The following is a 27,511-nucleotide window of genomic DNA, read 5'->3' on the forward strand; positions in this document are numbered from 1 at the left end:
GGCAATTGTCCCCATTTTACACATTACAACAGGCAAGAGTCCCCTTTATAAACATTACGGCTGGCAAGAGTCCCCATTTTACACATTACGGCAGGCAAGTGTCCCCATTTTACACATTACTGCAGGCAAGAGTCACCATTTTACACATTACGGCAGGCAAGTGTCCCCACTTTACACATTACGGCAGGCAAGTGTCCCCATTTTACACATTACGGCAGGCAAGTGACCCCATTCGACACATTACGGCAATCTAGTGACCCCATTTTACACATTTCAACAGGCAAGAGTCGCCATTTTAATAATTACGGCAGGCGAGAATCCCGTCTATACAGATAACGGCAGCAATTTTCCCCATTTTACACATAACGGCAGGCAAGTGTCCCCATTTTACACATTACGGTAGGCAAGAGTACCCATTTTACACATTATGACAGGCAAGAGTCCCAATTCTACACATTATGGCAGGCAAGTGTCCCCATTTAAAACATTACGGCAGGCAAGTGTCCCCATTTTACACATTACTGCAGACAAGTGTCCCCATTTTACACATTACGGCAGGCAAGTGACCCCATTCAACACATTACGGCATGTAAGTGACCCCATTTTACACATTACAACAGGCAAGAGTTGCCATTTTACTAATTACGGCAGGCAAGAATCCCCTCTATACAGATAACGGCAGTAATTTTCCCCATTTTACACATAACGGCAGGCAAGTGTCCCCATTTTACACATTATGGCAGGCAAGTGTCCCCATTTTACACATTATGGCAGGCAAGTGTCCCCATTTAAAACATTACGGCAGGCAAGTGTCCCCATTTTACACATTATGGCAGGCAAGAGTCCCAATTCTACACATTATGGCAGGCAAGTGTCCCCATTTAAAACATTACGGCAGGCAAGTGTCCCCATTTTACACATTACTGCAGACAAGTGTCCCCATTTTACACATTACGGCAGGCAAGTGACCCCATTCAACACATTACGGCATGTAAGTGACCCCATTTTACACATTACAACAGGCAAGAGTTGCCATTTTACTAATTACGGCAGGCAAGAATCCCCTCTATACAGATAACGGCAGTAATTTTCCCCATTTTACACATAACGGCAGGCAAGTGTCCCCATTTTACACATTATGGCAGGCAAGTGTCCCCATTTTACACATTACGGCAGGCAAGTGTCCCCATTTTACACATTACGGCAGGCAAGAGTCCCCATTTTACACATTACGGAAGGAAAGAGTCTCCATTTTACACATTACCGCAGGTAAGTGTCCCCATTTTACACATAATGGCAAGCAAGTTTCCCAATATTACACATTACGGCAGGCAAGTGTCCCCATTTTACACATTACGGTAGGCAAGAGTACCCATTTTACACATTATGACAGGCAAGAGTCCCAATTCTACACATTATGGCAGGCAAGTGTCCCCATTTAAAACATTACGGCAGGCAAGTGTCCCCATTTTACACATTACGGTAGGCAAGAGTCCCCATTTTACACATTACAGCAGGCAAGAGACCCCATTCTACACATTACGGCAGGCAAGTGTCCCCATTTTACACTTTACGGCAAGCAAGAGTCCCCTTTATAAACATTACGGCAGGCAAGAGTCCCCATTTTACACATTACGGCAGGCAAGTGTCCCCATTTTACACATTACTGCAGACAAGTGTCCCCATTTTACACATTACGGCAGGCAAGTGACCGCATTCGACACATTACGGCATGCAAGTGACCCCATTTTGCACATTACAACAGGCAAGAGTCGCCATTTTACTAATTACGGCATGCAAGAATCCCCTCTATACAGATAACGGCAGTAATTTTCCCCATTTTACACATAACGGCAGGCAAGTGTCCCCATTTTACACATTATGGCAGGCAAGTGTCCCCATTTTACACATTACGGCAGGCAAGTGTCCCCATTTTACACATTACGGCAGGCAAGAGTCCCCATTTTACACATTACGGAAGGAAAGAGTCTCCATTTTACACATTACCGCAGGTAAGTGTCCCCATTTTACACATAATGGCAGGCAAGTTTCCCAATATTACACATTACGGCAGGCAAGTGTCCCCATTTTACACATTACTGCAGGCATGTGTCCCCATTTTACACATTACGGCAGGCAAGTGACCCCATTCGACACATTACGGCATGCAAGTGACCGGATTTTACACATTACAACAGGCAAGAGTTGCCATTTTACTAATTACGGCAGGCAAGAATCCCCTCTATACAGATAACGGCAGCAATTTTCCCCATTTTACACATAACGGCAGGCAAGTGTCCCCATTTTACACATTATGGCAGGCAAGTGTCCCCATTTTTAACATTACGGTAGGCAAGAGTCCCCATTCTACACATTACAGCAGGCAAAAGACCCCATTCTACACATTACGGCAGGCAAGTGTCCCCATTTTACACTTTACGGCAGGCAAGAGTCCCCTTTATAAACATTACGGCAGGCAAGAGTCCCCATTTTACACATTACGGCAGGCAAGTGTCCCCATTTTACACATTACTGCAGGCAAGTGTCCCCATTTTACACATTACGGCAGGCAAGTGACCCCATTCGACACATTACGGCATGCAACTGACCCCATTTTACACATTACAGCAGGCAAGAGTCGACATTTTACTAATTACGGCAGGCAAGAATCCCCTCTATACAGATAACGGCAGCAATTTTCCCGGCAGGCAAGTGTCCCCATTTTACACATTACGGTAGGCAAGAGTACCCATTTTAAACATTATGACAGGCAAGAGTCCCAATTCTACACATTATGGCAGGCAAGTGTCCCCATTTAAAACATTACGGCAGGCAAGTGTCCCCATTTTACAAATTATGGCAGGCAAGTGTGCCCATTTTTCACATTACGGTAGGCAAGTGTCCCCATTTAAAACATTACGGCAGGCAAGTGTCCCCATTTTACACATTACTGCAGACAAGTGTCCCCATTTTACACATTACGGCAGGCAAGTGACCCCATTCAACACATTACGGCATGTAAGTGACCCCATTTTACACATTACAACAGGCAAGAGTCGCCATTTTACTAATTACGGCAGGCAAGAATCCCCTCTATACAGATAACGGCAGTAATTTTCCCCATTTTACACATAACGGCAGGCAAGTGTCCCCATTTTACACATTATGGCAGGCAAGTGTCCCCATTTTACACATTATGGCAGGCAAGTGTCCCCATTTAAAACATTACGGCAGGCAAGTGTCCCCATTTTACACATTATGGCAGGCAAGAGTCCCAATTCTACACATTATGGCAGGCAAGTGTCCCCATTTAAAACATTACGGCAGGCAAGTGTCCCCATTTTACACATTACTGCAGACAAGTGTCCCCATTTTACACATTACGGCAGGCAAGTGACCCCATTCAACACATTACGGCATGTAAGTGACCCCATTTTACACATTACAACAGGCAAGAGTTGCCATTTTACTAATTACGGCAGGCAAGAATCCCCTCTATACAGATAACGGCAGTAATTTTCCCCATTTTACACATAACGGCAGGCAAGTGTCCCCATTTTACACATTATGGCAGGCAAGTGTCCCCATTTTACACATTACGGCAGGCAAGTGTCCCCATTTTACACATTACGGCAGGCAAGAGTCCCCATTTTACACATTACGGAAGGAAAGAGTCTCCATTTTACACATTACCGCAGGTAAGTGTCCCCATTTTACACATAATGGCAAGCAAGTTTCCCAATATTACACATTACGGCAGGCAAGTGTCCCCATTTTACACATTACGGTAGGCAAGAGTACCCATTTTACACATTATGACAGGCAAGAGTCCCAATTCTACACATTATGGCAGGCAAGTGTCCCCATTTAAAACATTACGGCAGGCAAGTGTCCCCATTTTACACATTACGGTAGGCAAGAGTCCCCATTTTAAACATTACAGCAGGCAAGAGACCCCATTCTACACATTACGGCAGGCAAGTGTCCCCATTTTACACTTTACGGCAAGCAAGAGTCCCCTTTATAAACATTACGGCAGGCAAGAGTCCCCATTTTACACATTACGGCAGGCAAGTGTCCCCATTTTACACATTACTGCAGACAAGTGTCCCCATTTTACACATTACGGCAGGCAAGTGACCGCATTCGACACATTACGGCATGCAAGTGACCCCATTTTGCACATTACAACAGGCAAGAGTCGCCATTTTACTAATTACGGCATGCAAGAATCCCCTCTATACAGATAACGGCAGTAATTTTCCCCATTTTACACATAACGGCAGGCAAGTGTCCCCATTTTACACATTATGGCAGGCAAGTGTCCCCATTTTACACATTACGGCAGGCAAGTGTCCCCATTTTACACATTACGGCAGGCAAGAGTCCCCATTTTACACATTACGGAAGGAAAGAGTCTCCATTTTACACATTACCGCAGGTAAGTGTCCCCATTTTACACATAATGGCAGGCAAGTTTCCCAATATTACACATTACGGCAGGCAAGTGTCCCCATTTTACACATTACTGCAGGCATGTGTCCCCATTTTACACATTACGGCAGGCAAGTGACCCCATTCGACACATTACGGCATGCAAGTGACCGGATTTTACACATTACAACAGGCAAGAGTTGCCATTTTACTAATTACGGCAGGCAAGAATCCCCTCTATACAGATAACGGCAGCAATTTTCCCCATTTTACACATAACGGCAGGCAAGTGTCCCCATTTTACACATTATGGCAGGCAAGTGTCCCCATTTTTAACATTACGGTAGGCAAGAGTCCCCATTTTACACATTACAGCAGGCAAAAGACCCCATTCTACACATTACGGCAGGCAAGTGTCCCCATTTTACACTTTACGGCAGGCAAGAGTCCCCTTTATAAACATTACGGCAGGCAAGAGTCCCCATTTTACACATTACGGCAGGCAAGTGTCCCCATTTTACACATTACTGCAGGCAAGTGTCCCCATTTTACACATTACGGCAGGCAAGTGACCCCATTCGACACATTACGGCATGCAACTGACCCCATTTTACACATTACAGCAGGCAAGAGTCGACATTTTACTAATTACGGCAGGCAAGAATCCCCTCTATACAGATAACGGCAGCAATTTTCCCGGCAGGCAAGTGTCCCCATTTTACACATTACGGTAGGCAAGAGTACCCATTTTAAACATTATGACAGGCAAGAGTCCCAATTCTACACATTATGGCAGGCAAGTGTCCCCATTTAAAACATTACGGCAGGCAAGTGTCCCCATTTTACAAATTATGGCAGGCAAGTGTGCCCATTTTTCACATTACGGTAGGCAAGAGTCCCCATTTTACACATTACAGCAGGCAAGAGACCCCATTCTACACATTACGGCAGGCAAGTGTCCCCATTTTACACTTTACGGCAGGCAAGAGTCCCCTTTATAAACATTACGGCAGGCAAGAGTCCCCATTTTACACATTACGGCAGGCAAGTGTCCCCATTTTACACATTACTGCAGGCAAGTGTCCCCATTTTACACATTACGGCAGGCAAGTGACCCCATTCGACACATTACGGCATGCAAGTGACCCCATTTTACACATTTCAACAGGCAAGAGTCGCCATTTTTATAATTACGGCAGGCGAGAATCCCGTCTATACAGATAACGGCAGCAATTTTCCCCATTTTACACATAACGGCAGGCAAGTGTCCCCATTTTACACATTACGGTAGGCAAGAGTACCCATTTTACCCATTATGACAGGCAAGAGTCCCAATTCTACACATTATGGCAGGCAAGTGTCCCCATTTAAAACATTACGGCAGGCAAGTGTCCCCATTTTACACATTACAACAGGCAAGAGTCGCCATTTTACTAATTACGGCAGGCAAGAATCCCCTCTATACAGATAACGGCAGCAATTTTCCCCATTTTACACATAACGGCAGGCAAGTGTCCCCATTTTACACATTATGGCAGGCAAGTGTCCCCATTTTTCACATTACGGTAGGCAAGAGTCCTCATTTTACAAATTACAGCAGGCAAGAGACCCCATTCTACACATTACGGCAGGCAAGTGTCCCCATTTTACACTTTACGGCAGGCAAGAGTCCCCTTTATAAACATTACGGCAGGCAATTGTCCCCATTTTACACATTACAACAGGCAAGAGTCCCCTTTATAAACATTACGGCAGGCAAGAGTCCCCATTTTACACATTACAGCAGGCAAGTGTCCCCATTTTACACATTACTGCAGGCAAGAGTCACCATTTTACACATTACGGCAGGCAAGTGTCCCCACTTTACTCATTACGGCAGGCAAGTGTCCCCATTTTACACATTACGGCAGGCAAGTGTCCCCATTTGACACATAACTGCAGTCAAGAGTCCCCATTTTACACATTACGGGAGGCAAGTGTCCCCATTTTACACATTACGGCAGGCAAGAGTACCCATTTTACAAATTACTGCAGTCAAGAGTCCCCATTTTACACATTACGGCAGGCAAGTGTCCCCATTTTACATATTACGGCAGGCAAGTTTCCCCATTTTACACATTACGGTAGGCAAGAGTCCCAATTTTACACATTACGGCAGACAAGTGTCCCCATGTGACACTTTACAGCAGGCAAGTGACCATATTTAGCACATTACGGCAGGTAAGTGATCCCATTTTACACATCACGGCAGGCAAGAGTCCCCATTTTACACATTACGGCAAGCAAGACTTCCCATTTGACACATAACTGCAGTCAAGAGTCCCCATTTTACACATTACGGCAGGCAAGTGTCCCCATTTTACACATTACGGCAGGTAAGAGTACCCAATTTACACATTACGGCAGGCAAGTGTCCCCATTTTACACATTACGGCAGGCTATTGACCCCATTTTACACTTTACAGCAGGCAAGAGTCACCATTTGACACATTATGGCTGGCAAGTGTCCCCATTTTACACAGTACGGCAGGCAAGTGTCCCCATTTTACACATTACAGCAGGCAAGTGTCCCCATTATACACATTACGGCAGGCAAGTGTCCCCATTTTACACATTACGGCAGGCAAGAGTCCCCATTTTACACTTTACGGAAGGAAAGAGTCTCCATTTTACACATTACCGCAGGTAAGTGTCCCCATTTTACACATAATGGCAGGCAAGTTTCCCAATATTACACATTACGGCAGGCAAGTGTCCCCATTTTACACATTACTGTAGGCAAGAGTACCTATTTTACACATTATGACAGGCAAGAGTCCCAATTCTACACATTATGGCAGGCAAGTGTCCCCATTTAAAACATTACGGCAGGCAAGTGTCCCAATTTTACACATTATGGCAGGTGTGTCCCCATTTTTCACATTACGGTAGGCAAGAATCCCCATTTTACACGTTACAGCAGGCAAGAGACCCCATTCTACACATTACGGCAGGCAAGTGTCCCCATTTTACACTTTACGGCAAGCAAGAGTCCCCTTTATAAACTTTACGGCAGGCAAGAGTCCCCATTTTACACATTACGGCAGGCAAGTGTCCCCATTTTACACATTACTGCAGACAAGTGTCCCCATTTTACACATCACGGCAGGCAAGTGACCCCATTTTTCACATTACGGTAGGCAAGAGTCCCCATTTTACACATTACAGCAGGCAAGAGACCCCATTCTACACATTACGGCAGGCAAGTGTCCCCATTTTACACTTTACGGCAGGCAAGAGTCCCCTTTATAAACATTACGGCAGGCAAGAGTCCCCATTTTACACATTACGGCAGGCAAGTGTCCCCATTTTACACATTACTGCAGGCAAGTGTCCCCATTTTACACATTACGGCAGGCAAGTGACCCCATTCGACACATTACGGCATGCAAGTGACCCCATTTTACACATTTCAACAGGCAAGAGTCGCCATTTTAATAATTACGGCAGGCGAGAATCCCGTCTATACAGATAACGGCAGGAATTTTCCCCATTTTACACATAACGGCAGGCAAGTGTCCCCATTTTACACATTACGGTAGGCAAGAGTACCCATTTTACACATTATGACAGGCAAGAGTCCCAATTCTACACATTATGGCAGGCAAGTGTCCTATTTAAAACATTACGGCAGGCAAGTGTCCCCATTTTACACATTATGGCAGGCAAGTGTCCCCATTTTTCACATTACGGTAGGCAAGAGTCCCCATTTTACACATTACAGCAGGCAAGAGACCCCATTCTACACATTACGGCAGGCAAGTGTCCCCATTTTACACTTTACGGCAGGCAAGAGTCCCCTTTATAAACATTACGGCAGACAAGAGTCCCCTTTATAAACATTACGGCAGACAAGAGTCCCCATTTTACACATTACGGCAGGCAAGTGTCCCCATTTTACACATTACGGCAGGCAAGTGGTGTCCCCATTTTACATATTACGGCAGGCAAGTTTCCCCATTTTACACATTACGGTAGGCAAGAGTCCCCATTTTACACATTACGGCAGACCAGTGTCGCCATGTGACACTTTACAGCAGGCAAGTGACCCCATTTAACACATTACGGCATGCAAGTGACCCCATTTTACACATTACAACAGGCAAGAGTCGCCATTTTACTAATTACGGCAGGCAAGAATCCCCTCTATACAGATAACGGCAGCAATTTTCCCCATTTTACACATAACGGCAGGCAAGTGTCCCCATTTTACACATTATGGCAGGTAAGTGTCCCCATTTTTCACATTACGGTAGGCAAGAGTCCTCATTTTACAAATTACAGCAGGCAAGAGACCCCATTCTACACATTACGGCAGGCAAGTGTCCCCATTTTACACTTTACGGCAGGCAAGAGTCCCCTTTATAAACATTACGGCAGGCAATTGTCCCCATTTTACACATTACAACAGGCAAGAGTCCCCTTTATAAACATTACGGCTGGCAAGAGTCCCCATTTTACACATTACGGCAGGCAAGTGTCCCCATTTTACACATTACTGCAGGCAAGAGTCACCATTTTACACATTACGGCAGGCAAGTGTCCCCACTTTACACATTACGGCAGGCAAGTGTCCCCATTTTACACATTACGGCAGGCAAGTGACCCCATTCGACACATTACGGCAATCTAGTGACCCCATTTTACACATTTCAACAGGCAAGAGTCGCCATTTTAATAATTACGGCAGGCGAGAATCCCGTCTATACAGATAACGGCAGCAATTTTCCCCATTTTACACATAACGGCAGGCAAGTGTCCCCATTTTACACATTACGGTAGGCAAGAGTACCCATTTTACACATTATGACAGGCAAGAGTCCCAATTCTACACATTATGGCAGGCAAGTGTCCCCATTTAAAACATTACGGCAGGCAAGTGTCCCCATTTTACACATTACTGCAGACAAGTGTCCCCATTTTACACATTACGGCAGGCAAGTGACCCCATTCAACACATTACGGCATGTAAGTGACCCCATTTTACACATTACAACAGGCAAGAGTTGCCATTTTACTAATTACGGCAGGCAAGAATCCCCTCTATACAGATAACGGCAGTAATTTTCCCCATTTTACACATAACGGCAGGCAAGTGTCCCCATTTTACACATTATGGCAGGCAAGTGTCCCCATTTTACACATTATGGCAGGCAAGTGTCCCCATTTAAAACATTACGGCAGGCAAGTGTCCCCATTTTACACATTATGGCAGGCAAGAGTCCCAATTCTACACATTATGGCAGGCAAGTGTCCCCATTTAAAACATTACGGCAGGCAAGTGTCCCCATTTTACACATTACTGCAGACAAGTGTCCCCATTTTACACATTACGGCAGGCAAGTGACCCCATTCAACACATTACGGCATGTAAGTGACCCCATTTTACACATTACAACAGGCAAGAGTTGCCATTTTACTAATTACGGCAGGCAAGAATCCCCTCTATACAGATAACGGCAGTAATTTTCCCCATTTTACACATAACGGCAGGCAAGTGTCCCCATTTTACACATTATGGCAGGCAAGTGTCCCCATTTTACACATTACGGCAGGCAAGTGTCCCCATTTTACACATTACGGCAGGCAAGAGTCCCCATTTTACACATTACGGAAGGAAAGAGTCTCCATTTTACACATTACCGCAGGTAAGTGTCCCCATTTTACACATAATGGCAAGCAAGTTTCCCAATATTACACATTACGGCAGGCAAGTGTCCCCATTTTACACATTACGGTAGGCAAGAGTACCCATTTTACACATTATGACAGGCAAGAGTCCCAATTCTACACATTATGGCAGGCAAGTGTCCCCATTTAAAACATTACGGCAGGCAAGTGTCCCCATTTTACACATTACGGTAGGCAAGAGTCCCCATTTTACACATTACAGCAGGCAAGAGACCCCATTCTACACATTACGGCAGGCAAGTGTCCCCATTTTACACTTTACGGCAAGCAAGAGTCCCCTTTATAAACATTACGGCAGGCAAGAGTCCCCATTTTACACATTACGGCAGGCAAGTGTCCCCATTTTACACATTACTGCAGACAAGTGTCCCCATTTTACACATTACGGCAGGCAAGTGACCGCATTCGACACATTACGGCATGCAAGTGACCCCATTTTGCACATTACAACAGGCAAGAGTCGCCATTTTACTAATTACGGCATGCAAGAATCCCCTCTATACAGATAACGGCAGTAATTTTCCCCATTTTACACATAACGGCAGGCAAGTGTCCCCATTTTACACATTATGGCAGGCAAGTGTCCCCATTTTACACATTACGGCAGGCAAGTGTCCCCATTTTACACATTACGGCAGGCAAGAGTCCCCATTTTACACATTACGGAAGGAAAGAGTCTCCATTTTACACATTACCGCAGGTAAGTGTCCCCATTTTACACATAATGGCAGGCAAGTTTCCCAATATTACACATTACGGCAGGCAAGTGTCCCCATTTTACACATTACTGCAGGCATGTGTCCCCATTTTACACATTACGGCAGGCAAGTGACCCCATTCGACACATTACGGCATGCAAGTGACCGGATTTTACACATTACAACAGGCAAGAGTTGCCATTTTACTAATTACGGCAGGCAAGAATCCCCTCTATACAGATAACGGCAGCAATTTTCCCCATTTTACACATAACGGCAGGCAAGTGTCCCCATTTTACACATTATGGCAGGCAAGTGTCCCCATTTTTAACATTACGGTAGGCAAGAGTCCCCATTTTACACATTACAGCAGGCAAAAGACCCCATTCTACACATTACGGCAGGCAAGTGTCCCCATTTTACACTTTACGGCAGGCAAGAGTCCCCTTTATAAACATTACGGCAGGCAAGAGTCCCCATTTTACACATTACGGCAGGCAAGTGTCCCCATTTTACACATTACTGCAGGCAAGTGTCCCCATTTTACACATTACGGCAGGCAAGTGACCCCATTCGACACATTACGGCATGCAACTGACCCCATTTTACACATTACAGCAGGCAAGAGTCGACATTTTACTAATTACGGCAGGCAAGAATCCCCTCTATACAGATAACGGCAGCAATTTTCCCGGCAGGCAAGTGTCCCCATTTTACACATTACGGTAGGCAAGAGTACCCATTTTAAACATTATGACAGGCAAGAGTCCCAATTCTACACATTATGGCAGGCAAGTGTCCCCATTTAAAACATTACGGCAGGCAAGTGTCCCCATTTTACAAATTATGGCAGGCAAGTGTGCCCATTTTTCACATTACGGTAGGCAAGAGTCCCCATTTTACACATTACAGCAGGCAAGAGACCCCATTCTACACATTACGGCAGGCAAGTGTCCCCATTTTACACTTTACGGCAGGCAAGAGTCCCCTTTATAAACATTACGGCAGGCAAGAGTCCCCATTTTACACATTACGGCAGGCAAGTGTCCCCATTTTACACATTACTGCAGGCAAGTGTCCCCATTTTACACATTACGGCAGGCAAGTGACCCCATTCGACACATTACGGCATGCAAGTGACCCCATTTTACACATTTCAACAGGCAAGAGTCGCCATTTTTATAATTACGGCAGGCGAGAATCCCGTCTATACAGATAACGGCAGCAATTTTCCCCATTTTACACATAACGGCAGGCAAGTGTCCCCATTTTACACATTACGGTAGGCAAGAGTACCCATTTTACCCATTATGACAGGCAAGAGTCCCAATTCTACACATTATGGCAGGCAAGTGTCCCCATTTAAAACATTACGGCAGGCAAGTGTCCCCATTTTACACATTATGGCAGGCAAGTGTCCCCATTTTTCACATTACGGTAGGCAAGAGTCCCCATTTTACACATTACAGCAGGCAAGAGACCCCATTCTACACATTACGGCAGGCAAGTGTCCCCATTTTACACTTTACGGCAGGCAAGAGTCCCCTTTATAAACATTACGGCAGACAAGAGTCCCCATTTTACACATTACAGCAGGCAAGTGTCCCCATTTTACACATTACGGCAGGCAAGTGGTGTCCCCATTTTACATATTACGGCAGGCAAGTTTCCCCATTTTACACATTACGGTAGGCAAGTGTCCCCATTTTACACATTACTGCAGACAATTGTCCCCATTTTACACATTACGGCAGACAAGTGACCGCATTCGACACATTACGGCATGCAAGTTACCCCATTTTACACATTACAACATGCAAGAGTCGCCATTTTACTAATTACGGCATGCAAGAATCCCCTCTATACAGATAACGGCAGTAATTTTCCCCATTTTACACATAACGGCAGGCAAGTGTCCCCATTTTACACATTATGGCAGGCAAGTGTCCCCATTTTACACATTACGGCAGGCAAGTGTCCCCATTTTACACATTACGGCAGGCAAGAGTCCCCATTTTACACATTACGGAAGGAAAGAGTTTCCATTTTACACATTACCTGTCACGATCCGGGTATCTGGACGCCATTTCTTACCCATCAGATGCCTCCTAAGGTTGGCTCAGCGCTCCAGGACCGGATCCCATCTGTTATCCTGATGTGTACATTCCTGTATCCTCTCCTGTCACTCTGGGACGCTGTCACAGTAAACGCCATATTACACCTGGCATGGCGTCTCCCGCGGCCTCCGCCGCCGTCCCTGAACTTCTGCATGCAGAGTGTCTGAGTGGCGATTACGTCAGCCGCGGCCTCCGCTGTGTCCGCGTGGTTGGATGTGCATCTGTCAGCCTGGCGCCTCCTGTCTCCGGTGGCCGGCGCCGCCATTACTGTTTTCATTACCACATGGATTACAAACCAAACTTCCCTCCAAGTGTCTGCATGGGCGCAGCCATCTTGGATTCTGTCAGCTGATCATTTCCACCAATCTGTTCTCAGTATTGATAATCTGCATAATTGCCTAGCCAATCCCTTCCTTGCTGCAGGTATAAATACACTGTGCCTGAGCAAGGAAGGCGTCAGTGCTTTGGTTGTCAAACCTAGTTCCTGTTTGTCTCTCTCCTGTGATTGTCTTCCAGGTTCCAGCTCCTGTCTCAAGACTTCCACCATAGAGACCCGCACCAGCATTCCACCTGCGGTGTAGCCTGACTCTCCAATCCATTGTGGATTCATCTGTTTCCAGCTACAACATTACCTGCTTCCAGCTCAGCTTCCAGCAGAGTACAGCTTTCCTTAAAGGGCCGGTGTCCTTTCTACACTTTACCACTCTCCACCGGTATTATTATTATTTCTCCGCTCTCAAGTTCTACATTTCAGTTCATATTTCATCGCTCCCAAGTTCATTTATTATTTAACTGGTTCCAGCCAGTATCCACTCCGTGCTAACAACAGTCTGGTTCCAGCCAGTATCCACAGCAGCTGTTTTATCTTCAGCAACCCAGCTTTTCCTGGAACACCAGCTGGCACAATCCTGGGTTATCTCCATTGCTACAGTCGGGCCTGGTAAGGACTTTCCATCTAGAAGATCATAAGAACTATCTCACACTACCAGTGCCCTGTGGCTCCTGCCATCCTGTAGTACCCAGGAACTGTATTTATTCTTTGCTGACTTTTACGTTTTCTTTTACTGCTGCTGTGTTGCGGAGTTGTCATAATAAACATCATTGACTTTTATCCAAGTTGTCGTGGTCACGCCTTCGGGCAGTTATTATTCATGTTACTTACATGTCCAGGGGTCTGATACAACCTCCCAGGTTCCGGTACATCTCAGCCCCTACAACTGAGGCTGCCTCCCGTCAGCTCAGGCCCTCAGTTGTGACAGTAAGCACTGACCTAATGAATCCAGCCGGAGACCAGGATCAAGCGGCCAGGCCTATGCAAGAACTGGCAGCCCGACTAGAACATCAGGAGGCTGCACAGGGCCACATCATCCGCTGTCTCCAGGATCTCTCTACTCGGCTGGATGGGATTCAGACAACTCTCCGTGGATCAGGCGCGTCTGGTGCGTCAACCACAGTGACTCCAGCTATAACCCCACCCACCTTACCCATTTCTGCTCCACGTCTTCATCTTCCAACGCCAGCAAAATTTGACGGATCTCCAAGATTCTGCAGGGGATTTCTCAACCAGTGTGAGATTCAGTTTGAGCTACAACCTGGCAATTTTCCCAGTGACCGTACAAAAATTGCCTACATTATTTCTCTTCTCAGTGGCTCAGCCCTTGATTGGGCATCACCGTTATGGGAGAGGTCCGACACCCTGCTATCTTCCTACACTGCCTTCGTGTCAACATTCAGGCGCATCTTCGACGAGCCAGGCCGGGTAACCTCAGCTTCATCCGAGATTCTCCGTTTACGCCAGGGGTCACGTACTGTAGGACAATATCTGATACAGTTCCAGATCCTGGCATCCGAACTGGCATGGAACGACGAGGCCCTGTATGCTGCATTCTGGCATGGCTTATCTGAGCGTATTAAAGATGAGTTAGCTACCAGAGACTTACCTTCTAAGTTAGATGAGCTAACCTCACTCTGCACGAAAGTTGATTTACGTTTCAGAGAGAGAGCAACTGAGCGTGGAAGATCATCTGCTCCAAAATCTTCTGCTCCTCCTCCTCGTCAACTGTCACCATCTAAAGATGAGCCCATGCAACTTGGCCGTTCCCGTTTAACTCCTGCTGAGCGCCGAAGACGTCTCTCCGAGTCTCTCTGTCTCTATTGTGCAGCTCCGTCTCACACCATTAATGCCTGTCCCAAACGTCCGGGAAACTCCAAATCCTAGCTCGCCAAGGAGAGGGCCGGCTAGGAGTAATGATCTCCTCTCCATCTCCTCAAGATTGTAATCTCCCAGTCTCGCTTCAAGTTGCTCAACGTTATCGGAACGTCATTGCCCTCCTTGATTCCGGAGCAGCTGGGAACTTTATTACCGAAGCCTATGTTAAACGGTGGTCCCTACCCACCGAGAGACTTTCTTCGTCCATTTCTTTAACTGCCGTGGATGGCAGCAAAATTTTTGATGCAGTTATTTCTTTAAGGACTCTACCAGTTCGTCTGAGAGTGGGAGTTCTTCATTCCGAACTTATTTCTTTTTTAGTGATTCCAAGAGCCACACATCCTGTGGTCCTGGGCCTTCCATGGCTCCGTCTTCACAATCCTACAATTGATTGGATGACTACGCAAATCCTGGCATGGGGTTCCTCCTGTGCTGAGACATGTTTGTTTAAAGTATTGCCTGTCTGTTCTTCCTCCCCCAGGTCGTCTGATGTTCCACCTCCTCCATATCAAGATTTCACGGATGTGTTCAGTAAAGCTTCTGCTGATATCCTTCCTCCTCATAGAGAATGGGACTGTCCGATTGATCTCGTTCCAGGGAAGGTTCCACCTCGAGGCCGAACTTATCCGTTGTCTCTGCCTGAGACGCATTCTATGGAGGAATATATTAAAGAGAACCTAGCAAAGGGGTTCATTCGACCTTCTTCTTCTCCAGCCGGCGCAGGCTTCTTTTTTGTAAAAAAGAAAGATGGTGGTCTGCGGCCGTGCATCGACTACAGAGGTTTGAACGACATTACCATCAAGAACCGTTATCCTTTACCCCTGATTACTGAGCTCTTTGACAGAGTTAGCGGAGCTACCATCTTTACAAAGCTGGACTTGCGAGGTGCATACAATCTCATCCGGATCCGTGAGGGTGACGAGTGGAAGACCGCCTTTAACACCCGTGACGGACATTATGAGTACCTCGTCATGCCCTTCGGATTGAGCAATGCTCCAGCTGTCTTCCAGCATTTTGTCAATGAGATCTTCAGAGACATTCTATACCGTCATGTCGTGGTCTATCTAGACGATATCCTCATTTTTGCCAACGATTTAGAGGAACATCGTTTTTGGGTTAAAGAGGTTCTGTCCCGTCTCTGTGTCAATCATCTCTATTGCAAATTAGAAAAATGCGTCTTTGAAGTCAAGTCCATTCCGTTTCTAGGGTACATTGTGTCCGGTTCCGGACTAGAGATGGATCCTGAGAAACTACAAGCAATCCAAAATTGTCCGGTACCCTTAACCCTCAAAGGGGTCCAGAGGTTCTTAGGGTTCGCCAACTATTACCGAAAGTTTATACGAGACTTTTCCACCATTGTGGCGCCTATTACTGCTTTCACTAAGAAGGGTGCTAACCCGTCCAAGTGGTCTGAAGAAGCCATGCAAGCATTTCATCTTTTAAAACAAAGGTTCATCTCTGCGCCTGTTCTGAAACAGCCTGACATCGACTCTCCTTTCATCTTAGAGGTGGATGCCTCCTCCGTTGGAGTAGGAGCGGTGTTATCTCAGAGGGCTAAAGATGGCCATTTACACCCTTGCAGTTTCTTTTCCCGGAAGTTCTCCCCAGCTGAGCGCAACTATGCCATTGGCGACCAGGAGTTGCTAGCCATCAAGCTCGCTCTAGAAGAGTGGAGGTATCTGTTGGAGGGAGCTTCTCATTCAATCACCATACTTACAGACCACAAGAACCTTTTATACCTGAAGGGCGCACAATGTCTCAACCCTCGTCAGGCCAGATGGGCACTTTTCTTTTCCAGGTTCGACTTTAAACTCCAGTTCTGTCCGGGCTCTCAGAATCGCAAGGCCGATGCCCTTTCCCGCTCATGGGAGCAAGAAAATGAGTCAGAGTCTTCAGACAAGCATCCTATTATAAATCCGTTGGCATTCTCCACGGTAGGGATGGACTCTACGCCCCCATCAGGGAAAAGTTTTGTGAAGCCGATGCTAAGGAAGAAGCTCATGCATTGGGCCCATGCTTCCCGTTTTGCCGGACATACAGGTATCCAAAAAACCCTGGAGTTTATCTCTAGGTCCTATTGGTGGCCAACTCTGAAAAAGGACGTCTTGGAGTTTATTGCATCTTGCCCAAAGTGTGCCCAACATAAAGTATCCCGCCAGTCGCCTGCGGGGCAACTGGTTCCACTATCCGTTCCCCGTCGACCATGGACCCACTTGTCGATGGATTTCATTACAGACTTACCCATGTGTAACAAGTTCAATACCATCTGGGTGGTAGTTGACCGGTTCACCAAGATGGCACACTTCATTCCTCTCACCGGTCTTCCGTCTGCTTCCAAGTTGGCTCAAGTATTCATACAAGAGATCTTCCGACTCCACGGTCTTCCTGAAGAAATTATCTCAGATCGAGGAGTTCAATTCACAGCCAAATTCTGGCGAAGTTTATGTCAAGTCCTCCAAGTCAAGCTAAAGTTTTCCACGGCTTACCATCCTCAGACCAATGGTCAAACCGAGAGGGTGAATCAGGACTTGGAGGCCTTCCTCCGCATCTATGTGTCCTCCTCTCAAGATGACTGGGTTCAATTACTTCCCTGGGCCGAGTTCTGTCATAACAACCAGTATCATTCTTCATCTGCTTCAACACCATTCTTCACTAACTTTGGATTCCACCCTAAAGTCCCTGAGTTCCAACCGCTTCCAGCAACTTCTGTTCCCGCAGTGGATATCACCTTGCATCAGTTTGCCAATATCTGGAAGAGCGTACGATCAGCTCTGCTCAAGGCATCGTTCAGGTACAAGAAGTTTGCGGATAAGAAGCGTCGAGCAGTTCCTGCTCTCAAGGTGGGTGATCGGGTATGGTTATCCACGAAGAATTTGAGGTTAAGAGTTCCCAGTATGAAGTTTGCACCTCGCTATATCGGTCCTTTCAAGATTGAACAAGTCATCAATCCTGTTGCTTACAGACTCCAGTTGCCTCCCTTCTTAAAAATACCCAGGACATTCCATGTTTCCCTGTTGAAACCGCTGATCTTGAATCGGTTTCATTCCTCACTTCCTCCAACTCCGAAAGTCCAAACTCAACGAGGCGTTGAGTATGAAGTGGCCAAGATCCTGGACTCACGTCACCGTTACGGTCAACTACAATATCTTATTGACTGGAAGGGTTATGGTCCTGAGGAACATTCATGGACCAATGCTTCTGATGTCCATGCTCCTGCCTTGGTCCGGAGATTCCATTCCAAGTTTCCTCAAAAGCCAAAGAAGTGTCCTGGGGCCACTCCTAAAGGGGGGGGTGCTGTCACGATCCGGGTATCTGGACGCCATTTCTTACCCATCAGATGCCTCCTAAGGTTGGCTCAGCGCTCCAGGACCGGATCCCATCTGTTATCCTGATGTGTACATTCCTGTATCCTCTCCTGTCACTCTGGGACGCTGTCACAGTAAACGCCATATTACACCTGGCATGGCGTCTCCCGCGGCCTCCGCCGCCGTCCCTGAACTTCTGCATGCAGAGTGTCTGAGTGGCGATTACGTCAGCCGCGGCCTCCTCTGTGTCCGCGTGGTTGGATGTGCATCTGTCAGCCTGGCGCCTCCTGTCTCCGGTGGCCGGCGCCGCCATTACTGTTTTCATTACCACATGGATTACAAACCAAACTTCCCTCCAAGTGTCTGCATGGGCGCAGCCATCTTGGATTCTGTCAGCTGATCATTTCCACCAATCTGTTCTCAGTATTGATAATCTGCATAATTGCCTAGCCAATCCCTTCCTTGCTGCAGGTATAAATACACTGTGCCTGAGCAAGGAAGGCGTCAGTGCTTTGGTTGTCAAACCTAGTTCCTGTTTGTCTCTCTCCTGTGATTGTCTTCCAGGTTCCAGCTCCTGTCTCAAGACTTCCACCATAGAGACCCGCACCAGCATTCCACCTGCGGTGTAGCCTGACTCTCCAATCCATTGTGGATTCATCTGTTTCCAGCTACAACATTACCTGCTTCCAGCTCAGCTTCCAGCAGAGTACAGCTTTCCTTAAAGGGCCGGTGTCCTTTCTACACTTTACCACTCTCCACCGGTATTATTATTTCTCCGCTCTCAAGTTCTACATTTCAGTTCATATTTCATCGCTCCCAAGTTCATTTATTATTTAACTGGTTCCAGCCAGTATCCACTCCGTGCTAACAACAGTCTGGTTCCAGCCAGTATCCACAGCAGCTGTTTTATCTTCAGCAACCCAGCTTTTCCTGGAACACCAGCTGGCACAATCCTGGGTTATCTCCATTGCTACAGTCGGGCCTGGTAAGGACTTTCCATCTAGAAGATCATAAGAACTATCTCACACTACCAGTGCCCTGTGGCTCCTGCCATCCTGTAGTACCCAGGAACTGTATTTATTCTTTGCTGACTTTTACGTTTTCTTTTACTGCTGCTGTGTTGCGGAGTTGTCATAATAAACATCATTGACTTTTATCCAAGTTGTCGTGGTCACGCCTTCGGGCAGTTATTATTCATGTTACTTACATGTCCAGGGGTCTGATACAACCTCCCAGGTTCCGGTACATCTCAGCCCCTACAACTGAGGCTGCCTCCCGTCAGCTCAGGCCCTCAGTTGTGACATTACCGCAGGTAAGTGTCTCCATTTTACACATAATGGCAGGCAAGTTTCCCAATATTACACATTACGGCAGGCAAGTGTCCCCATTTTACACATTACTGCAGGCAAGTGTCCCCATTTTACACATTACGGCAGGCAAGTGACCCCATTCGACATATTACGGCATGCAAGTGACCGGATTTTACACATTACAACAGGCAAGAGTTGCCATTTTACTAATTACGGCAGGCAAGAATCCCCTCTATACAGATAACGGCAGCAATTTTCCCCATTTTACACATAACGGCAGTCAAGTGTCCCCATTTTACACATTATGGCAGGCAAGTGTCCCCATTTTTAACATTACGGTAGGCAAGAGTCCCCATTTTACACATTACAGCAGGCAAAAGACCCCATTCTACACATTACGGCAGGCAAGTGTCCCCATTTTACACTTTACGGCAGGCAAGAGTCCCCTTTATAAACATTACGGCAGGCAAGAGTCCCCATTTTACACATTACGGCAGGCAAGTGTCCCCATTTTACACATTACTGCAGGCAAGTGTCCCCATTTTACACATTACGGCAGGCAAGTGACCCCATTCGACACATTACGGCATGCAACTGACCCCATTTTACACATTACAACAGGCAAGAGTCGCCATTTTACTAATTACGGCAGGCAAGAATCCCCTCTATACAGATAACGGCAGCAATTTTCCCGGCAGGCAAGTGTCCCCATTTTACACATTACGGTAGGCAAGAGTACCCATTTTACACATTATGACAGGCAAGAGTCCCAATTCTACACATTATGGCAGGCAAGTGTCCCCATTTAAAACATTACGGCAGGCAAGAGTCCCCATTTTACACATTACGGCAGGCAAGTGTCCCCATTTTACACATTATGGCAGGCAAGTGGTGTCCCCATTTTACATATTACGGCAGGCAAGTTTCCCCATTTTACACATTACGGTAGGCAAGAGTCCCCATTTTACACATTACGGCAGACAAGTGTCGCCATGTGACACTTTACAGCAGGCAAGTGACCCCATTTAACACATTACGGCATGCAAGTGACCCCATTTTACACATTACAACAGGCAAGAGTCGCCATTTTACTAATTACGGCAGGCAAGAATCCCCTCTATACAGATAACGGCAGCAATTTTCCCCATTTTACACACAACGGCAGGCAAGTGTCCCCATTTTACACATTATGGCAGGCAAGTGTCCCCATTTTTCACATTACGGTAGGCAAGAGTCCTCATTTTACAAATTACAGCAAGCAAGAGACCCCATTCTACACATTACGGCAGGCAAGTGTCCCCATTTTACACTTTACGGCAGGCAAGAGTCCCCTTAATAAACATTACGGCAGGCAATTGTCCCCATTTTACACATTACAAAAGGCAAGAGTCCCCTTTATAAACATTACGGCAGGCAAGAGTCCCCATTTTACACATTACGGCAGGCAAGTGTCCCCATTTTACACATTACTGCAGGCAAGAGTCACCATTTTACACATTACGGCAGGCAAGTGTCCCCATTTGACACATAACTGCAGTCAAGAGTCCCAATTTTACACATTACGGGAGGCAAGTGTCCCCATTTTACACATTACGGCAGGCAAGAGTACCCATTTTACAAATTACTGCAGTCAAGAGTCCCCATTTTACACATTACGGCAGGCAAGTGTCCCCATTTTACATATTACGGCAGGCAAGTTTCCCCATTTTACACATTACGGTAGGCAAGAGTCCCAATTTTACACATTACGGCAGACAAGTGTCCCCATGTGACACTTTACAGCAGGCAAGTGGCCATATTTAACACATTACGGCTGGTAAGTGATCCCATTTTACACATCACGGCAGGCAAGAGTCCCCATTTTACACATTACGGCAAGCAAGACTTCCCATTTGACACATAACTGCAGTCAAGAGTCCCCATTTTACACATTACGGCAGGCAAGTGTCCCCATTTTACACATTACGGCAGGTAAGAGTACCCAATTTACACATTACGGCAGGCAAGTGTCCCCATTTTACACATTACGGCAGGCTATTGACCCCATTTTACACTTTACAGCAGGCAAGAGTCACCATTTGACACATTATGGCAGGCAAGTGTCCCCATTTTACACATTACGGCAGGCAAGAGTCCCCATTTTACACATTACGGAAGGAAAGAGTCTCCATTTTACACATTACGGCAGGTAAGAGTACCCAATTTACACATTACGGCAGGCAAGTGTCCCCATTTTACACAGTACGGCAGGCAAGTGTCCCCATTTTACACATCACAGCAGGCAAGTGTCCCCATTATACACATTACGGCAGGCAAGTGTCCCCATTTTACACATTACGGCAGGCAAGAGTCCCCATTTTACACATTACGGAAGGAAAGAGTCTCCATTTTACACATTACCGCAGGTAAGTGTCCCCATTTTACACATAATGGCAGGCAAGTTTCCCAATATTACACATTACGGCAGGCAAGTGTCCCCATTTTACACATTACTGTAGGCAAGAGTACCTATTTTACACATTATGACAGGCAAGAGTCCCAATTCTACACATTATGGCAGGCAAGTGTCCCCATTTAAAACATTACGGCAGGCAAGTGTCCCAATTTTACACATTATGGCAGGTAAGTGTCCCCATTTTTCACATTACGGTAGGCAAGAATCCCCATTTTACACGTTACAGCAGGCAAGAGACCCCATTCTACACATTACGGCAGGCAAGTGTCCCCATTTTACACTTTACGGCAAGCAAGAGTCCCCTTTATAAACTTTACGGCAGGCAAGAGTCCCCATTTTACACATTACGGCAGGCAAGTGTCCCCATTTTACACATTACTGCAGACAAGTGTCCCCATTTTACACATCACGGCAGGCAAGTGACCCCATTTTTCACATTACGGTAGGCAAGAGTCCCCATTTTACACATTACAGCAGGCAAGAGACCCCATTCTACACATTACGGCAGGCAAGTGTCCCCATTTTACACTTTACGGCAGGCAAGAGTCCCCTTTATAAACATTACGGCAGGCAAGAGTCCCCATTTTACACATTACGGCAGGCAAGTGTCCCCATTTTACACATTACTGCAGGCAAGTGTCCCCATTTTACACATTACGGCAGGCAAGTGACCCCATTCGACACATTACGGCATGCAAGTGACCCCATTTTACACATTTCAACAGGCAAGAGTCGCCATTTTAATAATTACGGCAGGCGAGAATCCCGTCTATACAGATAACGGCAGCAATTTTCCCCATTTTACACATAACGGCAGGCAAGTGTCCCCATTTTACACATTACGGTAGGCAAGAGTACCCATTTTACACATTATGACAGGCAAGAGTCCCAATTCTACACATTATGGCAGGCAAGTGTCCTATTTAAAACATTACGGCAGGCAAGTGTCCCCATTTTACACATTATGGCAGGCAAGTGTCCCCATTTTACACATTACGGTAGGCAAGAGTCCCCATTTTACACATTACAGCAGGCAAGAGACCCCATTCTACACATTACGGCAGGCAAGTGTCCCCATTTTACACTTTACGGCAGGCAAGAGTCCCCTTTATAAACATTACGGCAGACAAGAGTCCCCTTTATAAACATTACGGCAGACAAGAGTCCCCATTTTACACATTACGGCAGGCAAGTGTCCCCATTTTACACATTACGGCAGGCAAGTGGTGTCCCCATTTTACATATTACGGCAGGCAAGTTTCCCCATTTTACACATTACGGTAGGCAAGAGTCCCCATTTTACACATTACGGCAGACCAGTGTCGCCATGTTACACTTTACAGCAGGCAAGTGACCCCATTTAACACATTACGGCATGCAAGTGACCCCATTTTACACATTACAACAGGCAAGAGTCGCCATTTTACTAATTACGGCAGGCAAGAATCCCCTCTATACAGATAACGGCAGCAATTTTCCCCATTTTACACATAACGGCAGGCAAGTGTCCCCATTTTACACATTATGGCAGGTAAGTGTCCCCATTTTTCACATTACGGTAGGCAAGAGTCCTCATTTTACAAATTACAGCAGGCAAGAGACCCCATTCTACACATTACGGCAGGCAAGTGTCCCCATTTTACACTTTACGGCAGGCAAGAGTCCCCTTTATAAACATTACGGCAGGCAATTGTCCCCATTTTACACATTACAACAGGCAAGAGTCCCCTTTATAAACATTACGGCAGGCAAGAGTCCCCATTTTACACATTACGGCAGGCAAGTGTCCCCATTTTACACATTACTGCAGGCAAGAGTCACCATTTTACACATTACGGCAGGCAAGTGTCCCCACTTTACACATTACGGCAGGCAAGTGTCCCCATTTTACACATTACGGCAGGCAAGTGTCCCCATTTGACACATAACTGCAGTCAAGAGTCCCCATTTCTCTGACGTCCTAGTGGATGCTGGGAACTCCGTAAGGACCATGGGGAATAGACGGGCTCCGCAGGAGACTGGGCACTCTAAAAGAAAGATTAGGTACTATCTGGTGTGCACTGGCTCCTCCCACTATGACTCTCCTCCAGACCTCAGTTAGATTTCTGTGCCCGGCCGAGCTGGATGCACACTAGGGGCTCTCCTGAGCTCCTGGAAAGAAAGTTTATTTTAGGTTTTTTATTTTACAGTGAGACCTGCTGGCAACAGGCTCACTGCACCGAGGGACTAAGGGGAGAAGAAGCGAACCTACCTGCTTGCAGCTAGCTTGGGCTTCTTAGGCTACTGGACACCATTAGCTCCAGAGGGATCGACCGCATGGAACTGGCCTTGGTGTTCGTTCCCGGAGCCGCGCCGCCGTCCCCCTTACAAATCCAGAAGCAAGAAGAGGTCCGGAAAATCGGCGGCAGAAGACTTCGGTCTTCACCAAGGTAGCGCACAGCACTGCAGCTGTGCGCCATTGCTCCTCATGCACACTTCACACTCCGGTCACTGAGGGTGCAGGGCGCTGGGGGGGGCGCCCTGAGGGCAATATATGACACCTTGGCTGGCAAATCTACATCATATATAGTCCTAGAGGCTATATAGATGTAAAATTACCACTGCCAGTATTCCAGAAAAAGCGGGAGAAAGTCAGTTGAAAAAGGGGCGGGGCTTCTCCCTCAGCACACTGGCGCCATTTTCTCTTCACAGTGCAGCTGGAAGACAGCTCCCCAGGCTCTCCCCTGTAGTTTTCAGGCTCAAAGGGTTAAAAAGAGAGGGGGCACAAAATTTAGGCGCAATATTGTATATACAAGCAGCTATTGGGAAAAATTCACTCAATATAGTGTTAATCCCAAAATTATATAGCGCTCTGGTGTGTGCTGGCATACTCTCTCTCTGTCTCCCCAAAGGGCTTTTGTGGGGTCCTGTCTCCTTTAAGAGCATTCCCTGTGTGTGTGCGGTGTGTCGGTACGGCTGTGTCGACACGTTTGATGAGGAGGCTTATGTGATGGCAGAGCAGATGCCGATAAATGTGATGTCGCCCCCTGTGGGGCCGACACCAGAGTGGATGGATAGGTGGAAGGTATAAACCGACAGTGTCAACTCCTTACATAAAAGGCTGGATGACGTAACAGCTATGGGACAGCCGGCTTCTCAGCCCGCGCCTGCCCAGGTGTCTCAAAGGCCATCAGGGGCTCAAAAACGCCCGCTCCCTCAGATGGCAGACACAGATGTCGACACGGAGTCTGACTCCAGTGTCGACGAGGTTGAGACATATACACAATCCACTAGGAACATCCGTTACATGATCCCGGCAATAAAAAATGTGTTACACTTTTCTGACATTAACCCAAGTACCACTAAAAAAGGGTTTTATGTTTGGGGAGAAAAAGCAGGCAGTGTTTTGTTCCCCCATCAAATGAGTGAATGAAGTGTGAAAAAGCGTGGGTTCCCCCGATAAGAAACTGGTAATTTCTAAAAAGTTACTGATGGCGTACCCTTTCCCGCCAGAAGATAAGTTACGCTGGGAGATATCCCCTAGGGTGGATAAGGCGCTCACACGTTTGTCAAAAAAGGTGGCACTGCCGTCTTAGGATACGGCCATTTGAAGGTACCTGCTGATAAAAAGTAGGAGGCTATCCTGAAGTCTGTATTTACACACTCAGGTACTAGACTGAGACCTGCAGATAGTGCTGCTGCAGCGTGGTCTGTAACCCTGTCAAACAGGGATACTATTTTGCGAACATAAGACGTCGTCTTATATATGAGGGATGCACAGAGGGATATTTTGCCGGCTGGCATCCAGAATTAATGCAATGTCCATTCTGTCAGGAGGGTATTAGAGACCCGACACTGGACAGGTGATGCTGACTTTAAAAGGCACATAGAGCCTTATAAGGGTGAGGAATTGTTTGGAGATTGTCTCTGGGACCTCGTATCCACAGCAACAGCTGGGAAGAAAAATTTTTACCTCAGGTTTCCTCACAGCCTAAGAAAGCACTGTATTATCATGTACAGTCCTTTCGGCTTCAGAAAAGCAAGCGGGTCAAAGGCGCTTCCTTTCTGCACAGAGACGAGGGAAGAGGGGAAAAGCTGCACCAGTCAGCCAGTTCCCAGAATCAAAATTCTTCCCCCGCTTCCTCTGAGTCCACCGCATGACGCGGGGGCTCCACAGGCGTAGCCAGGTACGGTGGGGGGCCGCCTCAAAAATTTCAGCGATCAGTGTAGGCTCGCTCACAGGTGGATCCCTGGATCCTTCAAGTAGTATCTCAGGGGTACAAGCTGGAATTCGAGGCGTCTCCCCCCCGCCGTTTCCTCAAATCTGCCTTGCCGACAACTCCCTCAGGCAGGGAGGCTGTGCTAGAGTCAATTCACAAGCTGTATTCCCAGCAGGTGATAGTCAAGGTGCCCCTACTTCAACAAGGACGGGGTTACTATTCCACACTGTTTGTGGTACCGAAACCGGACGGTTCGGTGAGACCCATTTTAAATTTGAAATCCTTGAACACATACATAAAAAAATTCAAGTTCAAGATGGAATCGCTCAGGGCGGTTATTGCAAGCCTGGAGGAGGGGGATTACATGGTATCCCTGGACATCAAGGATGCTTACCTACATGTCCCCATTTACCATCCTCACCAGGAGTACCTCAGATTTGTGGTACAGGATTGCCATTACCAATTCCAAACACTGCCGTTTGGACTGTCCACGGCACCGAGGGTCTTTACCAAGGTAATGGCAGAAATGATGATACTCCTTCGAAAAAAGGGAGTTTTAATTATCCCGTACTTGGACGATCTCCTTATAAAGGCGAGGTCCAAGGAGCAGTTGTTGGTCGGAGTAGCACTATCTCGGGAAGTGCTACAACAGCACGGATGGATTCTATACATTCCAAAGTCACAGCTGGTTCCTACCACACGCCTACTGTTCCTGGGGATGGTTCTGGACACAGAACAGAAAAAAGTGTTTCTCCCGCAGGAGAAAGCCAAGGAGCTGTCATCTCTAGTCAGAGACCTCCTGAAACCAAAACAGGTATCGGTGCATCACTGCACACGAGTCCTGGGAAAAATGGTAGCTTCTTACGAAGCAAAATTCCATTCGGCAGGTTCCATGCAAGAACCTTTCAGTGGGACCTCTTGGACAAGTGGTCGGGATCGCATCTTCAGATGCATCGGCTGATAACCCTGTCTCCAAGGACCAGGGTATCTCTACTGTGGTGGCTGCAGAGTGCTCATCTTCAAGAGGGCCGCAGATTCGGCATACAGGACTGGG

Source organism: Pseudophryne corroboree, chromosome 2 (genome assembly GCF_028390025.1).
Source record: "Pseudophryne corroboree isolate aPseCor3 chromosome 2, aPseCor3.hap2, whole genome shotgun sequence".
Taxonomy (NCBI): domain Eukaryota; kingdom Metazoa; phylum Chordata; class Amphibia; order Anura; family Myobatrachidae; genus Pseudophryne; species Pseudophryne corroboree.